We start from the raw sequence: 13074 nt of genomic DNA, 5'->3' as shown, positions 1-13074 counted from the left end.
AGAGATTTACTAAAATTTGAGGACTGGAAAATGGCCTCGGGAAGAGAGTTCCAGTCGGAAACAGTCCGTGGAAAAAAACTGTGCTTGAATGAGTCAGTCTTTGCAAAAATGGGTTCCAGCAAATGAATTCGTGAATGGTGTGTTCTGCGCGACAATTGTTTGAGAATTACAGGGCGGGGTATGTTTAGTTTATGTGTTAAAAGGTTATGCATAAACAACAGACGGGAAATTTTTCTGCGTACTTCAAGTAATGGAATATGGTTGGTTTTCATTAGTGTTGTAGGTGAGTCTAACCTCCTGTATTTGTTATCAATAAACCTAACCGCTTTCCTTTGCACCATCTCTAACTTTTATATGTCTTTCTTTATGAATGGATCCCATAATACCGACGCGTACTCTAATTTGGACCTAATGAATGTTGAGTATGCAAGGAGTTTAACTTTACTTGGGGCATCTTTAAGCTTCCGTCTTAAGTAACAAAGCTTAGAAAAGGACGAGGAGCAAATGTCTGCAATGTGTGAAGTCCATGTTAAGTCATGAGTTAACGTTACCCCTAAAATTTATATTGTGTAATTTCGTGGATTACATGATTTTGCAGGGTGTAAGAGAAGGAACTAAAATGCTTTTTGCGCGAAATGCGTAAGAGAACAGTTTTATCAAGGTTTAGTTGCATATCCCATTTTACGCACCACTGATGAACAGCTACCCTATTGGAAAAAAAGGCAATGATGTAAATATTGGAAACCAACACTGGAAACCTTGGTGGATTAAGGTAATGGAAAATACGTTGGAATTACTGGGCATGTTGGAATGACTGGGCACGTTGGAATGACTGGGCACGTTGGAATGACTGGGCACGTTGGAATCACTGGGAGATGTTGGGGCAGGGGCCATGGGGCAATGTTATGTCTGTCGCAATGAGACAGCAAATTTCAAAATAGATGAAGCTCCTACAGCCAGTTTTATTTTGTGTTCATGCTCCTCTTGCTCTTCTTTAGCCACTTGTCAATGCAGCTGGGCCCCATGAAACAGCCTTGTTGATGTACCACCGGTGCATGAGGGCTTGGGAAAACTGGGCGATGCACTCTGCAGAAAAGATTGAAATGAAAGAATTAGGATCCACAAGTTTTTATTCTTGCCAGTATTAGAGTGCTAAAAAAGTAAACTCCGTATTGTGGCCACAGGAATAAAGTGAGCCTAAATCAAGAACCACTGAAGCTATTCGCACTCAAAAAGAAAAATAATTTGAGGTTCTTATTCAATATATCATATGCTCGTCATTAAGTACCATCATCAGCAGCATAACTAGCACCACTGCAAGACAAAGGCCTCTCCTATATCCCTAAACATAAGCCTGACGTGTGCCATAATGAGCAAAATAAAAAAGCCATCGTTTTTTGTCCTCTGAAGGCTTTTAGTGGGGTATTAATAAGAGGGACAATATAAAGGTAACATCAGAAGGGTGACTGCAGTAGCACAGCTGAGATGTCGCAGACGATACACTACGAAAAGAGGCATACAATCCATTGATACATCAGTTGCAAAAAATAAAAACAGCAGCAAAGAAAAGGTAAAACAAACCAGTGTCAATGCTCCAAGCGATATCACTTATTTCCATAATTTTGAGGGACCACATGCAATGAAAATGTGGTGAGGTAGAGTCACAAGCGAAGGCCATTCTGTTCTCGATTTAATTATTACTAACTCTATGCAGCTGAATGCTTTTTCTGGTGTTTTATCTTGTTCTGTTAGTGACCATCTTCCTGTGTTTGCTTGCATTGAGAACGCTAGTACAATAGGAAGTAAGTCCACATCAATCACATACCACGCTATTACAGAATCATCATTGAAATCCTTTAGGGATGCGCTCATGAAAGTATATTGGAGTAAGATAGCTGAACTTCATGATGCAAATGTTGCCTATAATACGTTTGTCGACTGCTTTAAACGGATATATCACGACTGCTGTCCTCTTGTAACACGTGTGAAAAGTCGCAGAATCCGCAAGCCATGGGTAACGCCAGAGCTTCGCGGAGAAATACAAATGAAAGACAAGCTGTACAGAAAATTTTTGAGCAGCCGGAAGGTTGAGGACCTTGCGGTATTTAAGAAATATAGGAACAAATTGACTAAAAAACTGCGGTCTGCACGAACAGCCTATCACGTGTCACTTCTAGATGTTAAGAATGCTCGAAATGGTGTACTATGGTCAAGATTAAATACACTTCTGCAGCGGGACAGTTCACGCACTGCATTAACAAAATTAAATATTGATGGAAAGGAAGTTTCTGGCGTCGAACTGGCTAATGTATTCAATACTTTTTTAACGAGCTTGGCTACCCGTGCTATAACACGTGCTGCCGGATCTGACGCTTGCAAATATGTTCGAATTCAGAATGATGAAACAATTTTTCTGCACCCAGTCACGGTAGACGAAGTAGTGTCGGTGATAACAAATCTTAACAATAGCAGTAGCTGCGACATTGATGATATCCAAATACGGCCAGTCAAGCATGTAGTTGACATAATTGCTCCCATACTTGCTCACATCTTTAACATCTGTTTAGAAACTGCAGTTTTTATGGAAAAAATGCAATTAGCAAAAGTTGTTGTTCTTTACAAAAAAGGAGATCGCAACGCCCTCGCCAACTACAGACCAATCTCTATTTTGCCAGTGTTTTCGAAAGCATTTGAGAAAATGCTGCATCTAAGAATGTCAAATTTCATCCATAAATTTAACTTGCTAACACCATTTCAGTTTGGCTTCTGCAAAAGCAAATCCACTGAACTTGCATTACTCCAACAAAAGGAATATATAATAAAGCAACTTGAAAACAAATCTATTGTCATTGGTGTATTTGTGGACTTCTCAAAGGCTTTTGACCTGGTAAATCATAAAATCTTACTAAATAAATTACACTACTATGGTATCCGAGGAAAAGCGCTCTCATTGTTAAGTTCTTATTTGTCGTTTAGACAGCAAGTGGTGTACATAAATGGTATACAGTCTGAACCGAAGCCGCTCTTCTGCGGTGTCCCCCATGGCAGTACGCTAGGGCCTCTACTCTTCAATATTTACCTAAACGATATTGTCAACATTAGCGATAATACAAAGTTTTTCATCTATGCAGACGATACGAGCGTATTTTTTTCAGGTGAAAATGTTCATGAACTTATCAAACAATGTAATGCCACAATGAAAGCTCTTGAGGTCTGGTCTGCAGTTAACCTGATGCAAATAAATGAGAGTAAGACCAAAGCTGTCATATTTAGGCCGAAAAATAAAGTTATCCCACTGCACGATAATATATTAAACTCGCGGGCTGTAGAAATTGTTGAGCAGTTTAAATGCCTTGGGGTCATATTTTCTGCCAGTATGTCATGGGATTATCATGTCAATTATATCTTGAAAAAAATAGCTCAAATCACTGGTGTTATAGGCCGTCTAAAATACATACTTCCCACAAAAACTAAGATGCTGGTATACAATTCAATATTCAACTCGCATTTAAACTATTGCCAGTTGGTGTGGGGCACTACAACATTCACTAACCTTGAACGTATTCATTTAATGCAAAAAAAGATATCTCCGAAATGCATATAATTTACCGTTCCGACATCCCAGTGCAGCTTTCTTTTGTCATTCCAGAGTTATTAAAGCACATAATTTTTATAAATATCGCCTCAGTGTTACTTTTAAAACAGAAATCAAGAAGAATGTAACAAATCTGAAAAATTTTGCAGAACTAAGGAAAAAAGAATCAGTCTATCCAACAAGACGTGGCGAAGAATGGACAGTGCCAACACCTCGACTAAATCTTGGTAGGGAATGCCTTCAGTACACACTTCCATCTCTTCTAAATAGGTATATCCACATTAACCTCGATTTGTTTTCTTTTTCACGTCATGAACTACATAATTTGTTTTTGCATAACATTGTTTAAGTTTCATTATGTATACATATTGCTGTTTCGTGTATTCTCCGGTGCTTCCTTGATGTGCTTGTTTTTTAAAATTGTATAAACTCTTGTGTTGCCTCCCTGTCAATAATTAGGATTGTAGACTCGTCAAGCTGCCACAGGGCAGCTTTTTTCTACGATTCCTCCATCTGTAGTGCTAGATGGGAAATAAACTTTGATTTGATTTATTCTTCAATGGGAACAGGAAAAATTTCTTGATTTAGTTGTGATGGCATCCTGGTCTGAAGCGGGGCAGCAACATTTAACATTAAGTTGTGAAAAAGTATTGTAGAGTATATGGAACACACCTAAACGAGCGATTTCCCCTTTTATGCAGTGATGTCTGGTGGTCAAATGAGATGACTGATTACACATATGCTGTACCAAGTGTCGCTGTTGGATTAAAGGGAGTTGGTGGCGTAGCATCAAACAGTTTGGTGCAAAATTGAAAGAGCTAGGGAATACTTCAGTTTGGAATCAATAAAATGTTTATGCATAAACTGCGCAGCATGGCAAGAGCACACAGATCATGACATCTCCTGATAAACCCGAGTGCCCTTGTGGTGCCAGCAGCATGTATCGTGACATGCTCCAAGTATGTGGGGCTGCATCTGGTTAAGGTTTCTCCATACCATTAACCCTAGAGGTGGGAAAGGAGGTCAATACGTTGTGACAAAACAATGCAGACAAGACAAGGACAACGAAGGAATAAATATGATGGCATGAGTGCTGACTATCGCCAATGTGTATTGGAAACCACGTCAAAATATATACACTGTGGCCTAAAAAAACAACGAACAAAGGGCACCTTGTGTCAACCACATTGCATGAGTGTAAAATAAAACAAAAACTGACAAAGAAGCATTTAAGAGCATGAACTCTTCCTTAGGAAGCGATAAAGAAGGTGTGCTAACACAGTGATTGCGGTTTTTTTTTTTAAATTTCAGCGGCCTCGATTATCTCACGCACAAACTTTTCTGTGTCTGTCAGGCAAAATGCAGAACACGAATTCCGGTTCACAGCGTTTGGGATCTGGCAAACAATTGCAATTGCGACAGTGAATCATCAAAGTTCTCCCGCAAGCTTTGTTCACATCGTCGTGGTGGTCTTTTAAACCTCTCAGTGACACACTTGCCTGTTTTCCCAATGTAAACATAGCCGCATTTCAAGGCGTTCGAACGCACTATGTCTTCTGTGCAGTGCACGAAGAGACTCTGATGGATAATCTCGGTTGACTACAGGTACTGAAACTTCATAGGGTTAGAAAAACAATATCGACGCCAACTCGACTGCCTATTTAACCGGTGCGACCAATTGTGGATGTAGGGAAAGGTACGTACAAACTTCCTTTTGGGAGTTACAGTCTCGACGGGGGCACAAAAGGAATGTTTCAACTTCTGCTTAAAGCAATCGGCTAAAGACACTGACAAAGGTTCCGAATATCCAGTAAAGGACAAACGGCATATGAGCTGGGCAAAACTGGATGTCATGGCAATCAAACAGGATTTCATTAAGGAATTTTGAAGCAAAGGTTAGTGACACCTCTTGACCAGCTTAGACTGAACCGAAGAAAATGGTAAAAGTAGCTTGTTTTCCCTTGGCTCGTAAGCCCAACAAGTGTAACCACCCAAGATTGAGATCCAATAAATGTGATGACATATTATCCTCTATAATTTCAGTGGTGATTCAAAGTGGACTGAGGCTTTGACTGAACTCCTCTCTCACCTTAGACAATGCTTCGTCAGGATTGGAGATCCTGCAATAAGCCACGTAACAGCGGCGCTAATAGTTTTTTTTGCAAAAACAAGCTATTCTGAAATGTAATAAAGGTGGACTGAAGGTATGAGCTTAAAAGGGCGACAAAATTATTCACTAAAACGCCTGAGACGTTTGGAATGCCACTGCTCCATTTAGGTTAATGAATTCTTCAACACATTATTGATCCTGATTGAGGGATGGCGTAATATAAATCCTTGATGTCAACATAGCACCCCATGAAACTGGTGCGAGAGTTATTGTGTAGAAACTGCGTTACTTTCTCTGCAGATCTTACACGAGAGGAGTCATCAATGCTCAGCAACTTAATTTTATGTCGCAAAGAGAAGGCGATTTGATTCTGACAGGTTCCATTCTCTTACACTACAACCCTCAAGGAGCAGTCACCTTTATGGGTCTTTGCGGTAAAGAAGATAGCTGGACAATTCTTCTTACTGAAGTTGATAACATTAGCCTGATGGTTAAACTCTAGATTGTTAATGTTTCTTGGCACTGGACTTTGCTTTTAACAAATCAGATAGTAAGTGGCACTCAAATTCAGAATACACTGCATCTGTGGCCTTGGACTGAAAGGCGCATTTCGATACGACCACAAAACCACCGTTTATCAGCAGTTGAAAGCAAGAGGGCCCACTCTCTTAAATACGACACAGTTCGGCCTGTGGGCAAGTTCCTAAAGAGGGTTCAAACCGTGACACTGCATCAAAACATCCCGAAACACACCTGTCACACTCAGGTCTGTGCGTGGAAAAGGCAACTCGTCAAACCATGGCAAGCATCTCCACAATAGTTCTCTTCAGAGGAACGGAAAATTTTGGTCCATAAGCACTTCAAGGACCAGACGAGGCAGCGACTCCAAGCTGAAGGTGTGCACCTTGTTGTCAAACTCTTGTGCCTGAAAACAAGCCAGGGAGTGACTGGTTGACGGTGTCACGCACCGTTGACCAGGTGAAAGCCATCTGGAATGCCACTTTGCAGCCACTTTGCACTCACTAGCCCGGAGCAGAGAAGCCAAGGCACGAGTGTCTGAAAACAAGGTGCACAATGTCGACACTGAGTTGCTGCCTCGTCTGCTGCTTGAAGCATATACGAGCCAAAATTTGCCATTGTTCCTTCGAAGAGGACCATTCTGGAGCTGTTTGCCATACTTTGACGTCTTGCCTTCCTGTGCCTGGACCTGAGCGTGACAGGTGTGTTTCATGGGGCGTTGGTTGATGGGGTGTCGTGGTTTGAACCATGCCAGGAACTTGCCCGCAGGCTGAACTGTAACGGGTTTAAGACGGTGGGCCCTATCGCATTCAACTGCTGATAAAGAAGGTGGTTTTGTGGTCATGTCTAAAGGCGTCTTTCTGTCCAAGGCAACGGAGGCAGTTAATTCTGAGTTCAAGTGTCACACAACAGCTGATTTGTTAATAGCAATGTCCAGAGCCAAGAAACTATGTAATAATCTAAAGTTGAACCATCTGGCTAATGTATCAACTTCAGCAAGAAACTAGCAGAGGTGCCAATGAGAGGTCAAAAGACCACCGTTACGATGTGAACAAAGCTAGCAGGGGGAATCTGATGTTTCATTGTCGCGACTGCGATCGTTTGCCACATCCTGATTGCTGTGAGGCATAATTTCTTGTGCTGCATTGTGCTAGACAGACACAGAAAAGTTTGTGCATGAGAGGATCGAGGCCACTGAAATTGTAGAAAAAACGCAATCAATGTGTTAACACACCTTCTTTATCGCTCCCTAAGAAAGAGTTCATGCTCTTAAATGCTTCATATTCAACGTTCGTTTTGTTTTTGACAGATCCAAAGTGAATGTTACAAGGCGCCCTTTCTTCATTCTTTTTTTAGGCCACAGTGTATATATTTTGATGTGCTTTCCAATAAACCTTCTTGAAAGTCAGCACTCGCACCGTCGCATTCCTTCCTCATCTTTCTCTTCTTTGCGCTGTTTTGACACGATGAATTACAAACAAGCCCATTCATCCGTCTTGCAAAAGTCAATACAGTCAGAGTAGCTGAGATAGTTGGGGCATCCTTCTGAATAATGCAGTCATAAAGACAAGGTTGGGACATAAAGACAAAGACTGTTATTGAATGGCTAATATTAATGTACTTTAGTAATTTGCTTGGTTTGGTTTATGGGGGTTTAACATCCCAAAGTGACTCAGGATGAGGGACGCCTTATGATTTTGCATATTGATATGCTGGGCTTCATAAGAGAAGAAGTACAATAGTTTTTTAAGGCCAGCCGTAGAACAGGAAGCAATGAATCTACACTAATATCAAAGAATGAAGGCTCAAGCATGAGAGTGTAGCTAAAAGGTTATAATGACAAACATGAAAAGCTTTGGAGAAATTCAAGTCGATGACACTTGCCTAAAATAAAGAATCTAAATTTGGGTGAAAATCTGTGTTGAATTCAAAAAGTTGGATTGCACATTAGTAAAGAGAATGGGAGCCGTGATGACTGGTATAGAAATATTAGTTTGAATTATGGTGGCAAGTAATATGCGGACTCATTTTGTGCTCTAACAGTTCATGCAAAATGCACATCAATAAAATAGGAGAACAGTTTGGGGATCAGAACGGTTTCCAGCCTTAATTATTGACAGGTCAGCTTCAGGTTGTCAGGGATAGAACCAAGAGGTTTGGATTGGCTAACAATCATTGGTAAAATCTGTCTTCAGATATCCTCAGTAGTTTAAAGTATGTCAGAAGGCTTCTCACACAGCCCTCAGGTACTCGAAAGCTTGTGCTTATCAATGACTTTCGAGACATGATGAGAAGCAATGGTTAATGCAGTGAAATGGGTAACAAATAACTGATTTTTCTCAAGAAAGTGCCCATGGAATATGCTGTCAAACAAATTCCCAAGGATCCTTCAATTAAGCCCAAAATGACAGTTTATGGGTAGTCACTTTGTTATAACCATCACATACAAAAAAAGAGACACCAGAAGCCCTCCTTATTCACTGAAAACAAGGGAGAATTATGAGACATCATTCCGGCACACAAAATCACACGGATGAAGAGAGTAGACTCCATGGACACCATATTTCAACTGAGGTTTATTCCACAACAGAGGCTTTTTATGTGCAAAGGGGTACTAGTGATCCCTGGGGCTCAAAAGTATTTCCGCCACCAGATAACAATTATTCAGGACGGCAAAAACCAAAACACAAAAAAACATAGGGGTAAAGGTATCTTGCCACTCACATTCAACACATCGGCACGCCTATGCATCACCTACCTGGCTGACCCAACAAACATATTTGCCTCCAGATAATCTATTTCTTTTTCTGGAGCGCTGCAGAAGGGCTGCTGACGTAATTCTCTTTTTCAGCAGAGATACAAAAGGCTTAAAAAATTTCCCAGCCCTTTCAAGTGCTAAACTTGCACAAGGCATGTGTTTCTATCAAAAACGCCTTGCATGCTCGCTTGTGCGAGCAAAGGAGAATGTGCTCAGCTAAGTGACCTCTGCCACTTAATGAATCAGCTGTCCTGCAATGTTCAAGCAAGCGTTCATTGATGCAAGCCTCGTCTGTCTAATGTAATGTTTGCCACAGGCACGGAGGATGCTGTACACCATGTCAACCTCATGTTTAACGAGGGGTTTGGTGTGCTTAGTTTTGTAGGCAGGCTTTTTCGTAACGTCATTTATCAGGTGGCACATGCATCCCAGCTTTCCCAAGCTCAAAATACGACATGTACATCGTGTTTGTCACTGGCCTTCTTGAGGCGGTGTGACACCTGATGGCAATAGGGCACAATGACAGGTCACTGTTGCGAATGTGCGTTGTCTTCCGGCTTGCACTGCCCAGCACACTTCATCTCTCGAACCTGGCTTTCTACCACTAAGGCTACAATTTCTCCTGTGAAAACTGCCTGCTCCAGTCTCCTTGCTTGCGCATTGATGCTGTCACAGTCGTGACAGCGTCAATGCCGAAGTAAGGCGACTGGAGCAGGCAGGCAGAAAAAGAAATAGATTATCTCAACGCAAATGTGTGTTGGGTCAGCCAGGTAGGCAATGTTTAGTCACGCCAATGCATTCAACTTGAGTGACAAGCTAACCTTACGCCTATGTTTTTGTTTTTGCAACCTTGAATAATTGTTACCTGGTCGAGGAAACACTTTTCAGCCACAGGGGTCACTAGTACCACTTTGCATGTAAAAAGCTCATGTTATGGAATCAACCTCAGTTGAAGTATGGGGTCTATGGAGTCTACTCTCTTCGTTCATGTGTTTTTGTACACTGGAATGATGTCTCATAATTCTACCCAGAACCAATTAGCTCAGCTCTCCATGCTTAGCAAAAACAAGGCAGCAGTAATGAAACCAGTTCTCATGTGTGCACTTTTTCTTTTACATCTGTGACCTGCGATGAGTGGCATAAAAACACATATTTAAGTTAACGCACATGCATCATAATGTTAATATTCGTAGTCAAATAGTATCACATAATGCAGCCAAAAACATGCAGACATTTCGCACTTCATGCATAGAATGCAACGGTTAAAAGACGAGCAATATTGAATGTAAAACTTCAAATGACCTGCAACCGGCCCATTCTGACAGCCAACTAATATTACTCATATAAACATGTAAACATATCAGGCCAGAGCTATCCAAACTGCTCCAAGCAGTAGCATTAAGGAAAAGAGCAATGAAAGTAAGAGAACATTTCATGGCAACCACAAGAACAAAGCACAATGCAGTAACAACTTACAACACAGCTTTTGACTTCATCTGGTGGCCACAAAATCCATGCCATTGACTCGGACTGGAATTCAGATGTGCCACCGGCGGATACCAATTTCCCATTATCACTATGACCGGAGTACAAAAACAAGCATGCGAACTCGGTCCAACAGTGAATATCACATGAATGTAAAAAGATCAGGAAAAATATACTTGCCCAAGTATACGCCTCAATACAAAGGAAAACTACCCTGTTTAAAATGCATCAGTTCCCTTAGCACTAGTAAAGGAATCTTGCTATGAGCAAAACAAATCTGCGTTCGAAAGCGTAGATAAACATCGTAATAACTGAGACAATTATTGCGTCACTTGTTTTCCTCAGAAACCAATTTTCAAACAGCAGAGTGATCGAAATGCAAGATCCTATACTCTGGGTAGCCAGAAACGCTATCAGTATCATAAAAAAAAATCTTCACATACTCATTTAAAAATTAGATCCTGACGGCCGGAAATTAACTTTCGTTGGTAACTGCAACCTGAGACAGTGCTTTCTTTATAGTGGGGTTTGAATTCAGATGCGGAAAATGGGCACTGATCGTATTGGAGGGTTCCGGATTAATTTAGACCACCTAGAATTTCTTAACGTGAGCTGACATCGCACAGCACAGGGGCATTCTTTTTTTCATTTCACCTAAATCGAAATGCGGCTACTGCCATCAGGATCGACCCCACGACCTAAGGTTCAACAGTCTAGGGCCAAGCAAAAACCGCGGCGAATAAAAAGTGTTTCAATCCCCCTCAAAGTGCTAACGCTATCTTGAAAGACAATCATACATTTTACGCACAGCCAAAGTGCCGGTCCTTGAAACGTGCGCGGTGGTGTGAACAAGCATGGGCAGAAACGCGTAGAACGAGGCATATACGAGGACAAATCTGTGCTCAACAAGAAACAAAACGCGCAAACATGCGCATACCAAAATCATGCAAAGCTAGCGCACGCACGGTCGCATCCCCTTTGCCAAAACGAGTACCGACAGCGACAATTCTTGGCAGAGCAACTCACCGCGGCGACAACAAAAGCGCCTTAAACGCTTTTTATAGCATTGAACACGAATACTGCAGCAGTACGACAGGTCACCGTTCCAGCATTATATGCTTCGGATAATGCACGAGTACTGCTTACCTTTTCAGATGATTGCGTAGTCGTGCAGAACGCTGTTTGCCTTCGTGTCACGGGCACTACACCAACCAGTGAGAGTTCAGCACGAGTGCTACGTAGCCGGCACTCTCTACCACGTAGTCACACAGAAGAAAATATTCCAGGCCTTATTTGGAACATTTCCACCGCGACACTGCCCGCGCGTCTTTGTGCCTGGACACCCATCCTGGACTACACAAAGAAGCGCACAGACTGAAAAGCTAGAGAGACCAGAAAAATGACACTTTGCCTCGAATAGGCTACGTCGACAGCACTGCGCGATTGTGCACCCTTGAGCAAGAAGAAACACACGCAAACCACAACACAGTTCACGACGGCTCACAATCCAAGTAGCGAATTGTAGCAAGCGCCGAAGCGCGGTGCACGCGACGCAGCACCCGAACCGCCATGAGGGTTATACAGAAAAACAGCTACCGGCAGCCACCTGGCGGTGACAACCAGTTTCTGTTTCGGTTTCGTTGTGAAAAAGCTTGTATCCTACTTTTTATTTTATTTTTGGTATTTTTATTGGGTATTCAGCCGCATCGGCATCCACAGAAATTGCAGCGATTGCGAGCAATTACCACTGGTAGAAACGCGGGAATTAACGATCTGTTGCTTGCGCTGCGGTTGAAAAATGCCTGAGTTCTCACGGCAGTATGGCTTGCTGCTTTGCTCATTCACGAAATTACATGCCGATTTCTCTTTGTATGGGGAAGTTTTTTTTTATATTGATGGGAGATCAGCAAGGCTAACAAATACCCAACGTAGCAGTCGTAGAGAGTAGGTTGTCGTAAAAACATGGTGACGCTGTTTGATCGGCAGCACGACGTGAGAGGCGGCAGCGTTGAAACGCGCGTCGAGAGAACAACCTCCATGGTATATGCTTTCTTGAGACTACAGTGAAGGTGTGCATTTTTTATAGTGGAGTTCTCTCATCCAACGTGAAAACCAAATCAATTCTTAGTATGAAATATGCTGTGTAATTTATATCCTCATATTGTGTTTATATATATTTGCATTTCTATTTTGAAAAACAGTGTTGTACTGGTAATTGTGTACCAAGGTGCATGTATAAGAGTGCAGCCTTGTCGAAATATTCTGTGTATATATTTGTATTCGTAACCCTTCTACAAAGAAGCTGTGTGGCCAGCTATGTGGTTAACAATTTGTTAATTGAATTAGTATGTCTTGAAATGCACGCTCAATAAAATTTTCTGAATGAAATTGAGTGTTCGGATTCAGGTATGCAGGGCTCTGCAAACCTGCAATTTATTATTTTGTGAACAATGAAGGTAAACTTTTTCTCAAATATTTTGCTAATGATAATCTAAGCCCAAGTATATAAGTCGTTACTTTTTAAAAAAATTTTCTGAAACTGTCAAGTCAACAAATGCACGTGTAAAAAAGAGAAATTTGTCTTGCAGTTTTTATTCTAACAGCATA

At 41.5% G+C, this 13074-nt stretch overlaps 1 long non-coding RNA gene across 1 annotated transcript; it reads right to left on the bottom strand.

The window, feature by feature from the left end:
• Positions 1-938: 938 nt before the first annotated feature.
• On the bottom strand, positions 939-10518 carry LOC149337563 (uncharacterized). Its single transcript, XR_016284638.1, has 2 exons — positions 10459-10518; positions 939-1086 (listed from the first exon to the last, which is right to left on the bottom strand). It is a non-coding gene; the product is annotated as an uncharacterized LOC149337563 (long non-coding RNA).
• Between the last annotated feature and the right edge of the window lie 2556 nt (positions 10519-13074).

The sequence above is a fragment of the Amblyomma mixtum genome, chromosome 7, assembly GCF_055824585.1.
Source record: "Amblyomma mixtum isolate Tamu chromosome 7, ASM5582458v1, whole genome shotgun sequence".
NCBI lineage: Eukaryota > Metazoa > Arthropoda > Arachnida > Ixodida > Ixodidae > Amblyomma > Amblyomma mixtum.
The sequence above is the reverse complement of the archived record's forward strand: the minus strand, read 5'-3'. Positions and strand labels throughout refer to the sequence as shown.